The following is a 4,560-nucleotide window of genomic DNA, read 5'->3' as shown; positions in this document are numbered from 1 at the left end:
TATATTTAATGATTTATTTGTAAATTAAAAATCTGTAGTGTATTACTATATTTTGAACTATTTCTTCTCTCTCGAATTCTCTAAAATTTAACATGACGTGTTAGAAGAATACAAATAAATTTAAACAGAAAGGATGGCTTAAAATGTTTGTTGAATGTTTTAAACCATTTAATAAACGTCATCTAATAAACATTTAATAAACGTTATAAGAACATTTACAACATGATTTTACATGATTATTATGTGAACATTTACTAAATTTTTTTAGTAGTTTAAAAAATTTTTTCTATTTTCTATTTTCTATTTTTCTTTAGGGAATAAGGTAACTAAAAAAATTGATTGTCTTTTTGATTTAGAGCAGAAACGTTATTTCTGTTTCAGTGTAAAGTTTCATTTGTGCCAAAGTTTCATTTGTGCTACATGCATATAAAGTTAAAATGATTCTTTGTAACGTTAATGCATTCGAGAACTGGGCCAATATTACACACAATTGGAGGAGTTTGAAACCTGCTGAAATGTTCATCAATATCCTATATTCTATTTTTAAAAATATTTGAAAGAGTGAAAATGATTTAAAGAGTGAAAATGCACATGTAACAATGCACCCCCAAATCGCATTATACCCGGCGTCAATATCTTGCCGGATGCTGCTGCAATGATCCCTGGTCACTTGCGAGTGATAAGAACGCGGTGCGCTCGAAAAAGACTAAAACACAATTCACAGATCATAGCCTCGGCAAGAAGCCGAGAGTGACCGCGGAAAGTCGAAGGTGTCTTCCGCTTGTATCGCAAATCGGTGAAAATCGCCGAGCAACGCCATAACAATATGAGAGCAACAGTCGAATGAAAACCGTGCTTATAGCGCGAGGCTCTTTTTATTCCGCCGCTTTTCCGACTATCAACTCTGATTCCGCTCATTACCACCAGCTCCTAGATCGATCCGCAACGCGGAAATGTAATAAACACATAATGGAGGTTATGCGGTTAAAAAATTTTACAGGATATTCTTTTAATCTAAGCGTTGATAACAATACTGCAATACATTTTAATATTCTAGTAATCCATTGTTTGAGCGTCTAACATAATTGTTTTAATGATCTAACTAAAATTATTTTCTGATGTAATTAAATTTTTTAATATTTTACCACAACTTTTTTTTATCTGAAAATATTAATTCTCTCGCTGTTAATTTTCTTGAATCTAGATAATTATATAGAATGTTCAAACATGATAATAATGTTGTAAGAAATTTTAATATTCAACGTATCAGATACCTTAAAACTGCAATCGCTGTTGACTTTAACTATCAGAATTGACAAGTATTGATCGAAAATATCTCGGATCATCGCTTGTAACAATATAGTATACTTTTGACATTCAATTTTTTCAGTCCGAGCATTACCATTGAGAACATCTTCTTTCGCAATTACTTTATTTACGACTGCATAGAATCCTCTGATACCAATATAATGTTATTGATAAACGTTCTTAACATATTGTTGATTCTGCGTGCGTACGTGCATGCGTGCGTACATGTATGTATATGTATGTGTGTGTGTGTGAGAGAGAGAGAGAGAGAGAGAGAAGGCAACATTTATTTTAGAACATAAAAATTTCAGTAATTTTGATTATGTTACATATACTTTAGAATATTTACTTTAGTATATAGCGTTGGAAAAATGCAGATAATCAATGTACCAAGACATTTATAAATCCAAAATGCAAGTTCCGAATCTTTGTTTCCTCAGTTATAGGATAGTTATATTATGACTCACTTCTCTAAATTCTTGAAATGCGTTTTACATTTCGCGTTGTATTAATGCTTTTCTTGTTCAGACTAAAATTTTTTAGTTGTTAATTTCTAGATTGAATGTGCATGCTGGATTCAAAATTAATACCTTTTAAATATTTAGTTTCTTCATTAATGATATTCTAAATGTCAAAATAGGTTCATCACTATTCTAAATTCATACACATCATAATAAACACAAATTCCTTTGATCTCATTAAGATTAACAATGTAATTTGCAGAATCCCTTTTCCTTGCTTACATTCTAACCAATTCCAACATGGATTTATATAATAAGAATATATATTTGTGAAATTATTATCATCTTAGGCATTATTATTCATACCTTAGTTTTCTTCCTTTCTCCTAAACTGTCGACAAATATTTGAAACATGAATCATAATTTTCGCGTGCACATGAATATGGCGTTTTCTATGTAAGATCTATAGTCCAATTTAAGACTAACTGAATAAAAACAGAAATGTAAAATATCATATTTATATTATTACACAAACAATTCAAATGTTTTAATCATTTTCACTTTTTCAAATATTTTTAAATATTAGTAGAATATAGGAGATTGATGATTTCAGTAGTGGTTTCAAACTCCTCCAATTATATATAATATTGGACCAAGTAGTAGTTCTAGAATGCATTAACAATGCATTTACGTAGAATGCATTTACAAAGAACCATTTTAACTTTATATGCATGTAGTTAAAATGAAACTTTGGCTATTTACATTGAAATAGAAATAACGTTTCTGCTCCAAGCCAAGAAGACAATTTTTTTAGTTACCTTATTCCCTAAAGAAAAATAGTTTTTTAAACTACTAAAAAAATGTAGTAGATGTTATAATAAGCATCTTGTTCTTATAATGTTTATTAAATACTTATATTATTAGATGATGATTAGATGATGATTATTAGAAGATTATATGATTAAATATTTATATTATTAGATGATGTTTATTAAATGAATTTAAAAAACATCAAATTTTAAGCCATTTTTGTGAAATTTATTTGTATTCTTCTAACAACCACGTTAAATTTTAGAGAATTTGAGAGAAATAGTTCAAAATATAATAATATGCTGCAGATTTTTAATTTCCAAATAAATAATCGTTATTAAATACAGCACAGAAGATTGAAGCAATATTGCTGCAATGTTGCAATATTACAGATTGCAATGTAACATTGCAGAGATATTAGAGAAATATAAATTAACAATATGCCTGCAAAAGTAATATACTTGTAATATTCCATAAACATTGCAAAACTGTAATTCTTTAATTGTTACAATAATAATAATATAAAAATATAAGTTTTTATGTACACACTACAATATTTATGTAGTACAGTCTTTTAATTTAACAGCCATTTTTATGATATAATAATTAATATAATTCATTTCATATTTAAAAAATTTATTGATCTATCATTTGACGATCATTTCATTAGCTAAGTTTTATATTTATTTTAATAAAATAAAAAATATGAAATCAAAAGATTATATAATATCGAGTTTGGATACAATCAATGCATCATTATCGGATAAGATGATAAGCAATTAAATTACTGAAAATGATTTATTGAAATATTAATTATGTAATCGATGATATATTTGTATGCCTGATGTGAACGCAAGAATAAACCATCGCCCGAACTTTATTGATAAATTTCCGTAAATTTCTTAATCGATTTCAATTGATTCGGAGTGACTTTGAATTAAAAAGAATCACTGCGATTAACTTAACACTATAATTAACTTATCAAGTGGCGTATGTACGTATTATTACATTAATGTGAATAATATTTGTAGTTAACAGCTTAACATTGTTGAAATTTTGCAACAATAATCCATCAACGTTTCGCAACCACCTTACAATATTGCAATGTTTCAGTGAAATTATTCTGCAATATTTCTGCAATTTTTCTGTACTATATGGGATAATATGTTATTATAAATAAATATCACTCGGATTAATTATTTCAGGCGTCTTTTGCATAAATAAACATCTTTTTTTTTTAAGTTAACCAATGAGCAGAGTGTCTAAAATCAGTGCATGAAACAACTTTAAAATATTTTTAAGAGTTTTTTTTGAGAAACATCTTTAAGATATTTCATAAAGAATTCTGAAAAACATCTTAAAACTGTCTTATGCATCGATTTTATTCGCTTATTCAGTAATTTTTAGAAATTAATATCTCGTTAACTATTGTGAAAATTATAAATTACTGATAGAGAAATTCAACTCAGTTTAGTTCGTTCTGTTTGAAATTATGGGGACATTACCGGACATCCTGTATACATACAATTATATATGAGTACTACACTTATTTACAGTAGAACATTACTTCGCATTGGATTAAATTTTTAAATGTTAAAAATGATGCCGTAAGTCAAAAAAGTTCAGCGTTAGGTTTCCAACATAATTAAGTTTTAATGTTTAAAAAATGACTTTTTTTACATCATTTGACATTCTTTTATAAAGAAAATTAACGTTATCTTGAAATTCTTATTAAAATTTATTGATGAATATATTGTTCATGTCTTATAAAATGTATTTTTTTTAATTTCAGTACCTTATATACTTTGTAGTCATGCAACGAAGAATTTAAATACAGGATTTTTCTGAGATACAAATTGTGGCTATGGAGAAACATATAATTTTTTTTTTTAGAAATGTGTATGCGCGTGTATGTGGTGTACTATACATATGTGTGTGTGTGTGTGTGTGTGTGTGTGTGTGTGTGTGTGTGTGTGTGTGT

Source organism: Atta cephalotes, assembly GCF_000143395.1.
Source record: "Atta cephalotes unplaced genomic scaffold scaffold00026, whole genome shotgun sequence".
Lineage (NCBI taxonomy): Eukaryota > Metazoa > Arthropoda > Insecta > Hymenoptera > Formicidae > Atta > Atta cephalotes.
Note: the sequence above shows the minus strand (reverse complement) of the source record.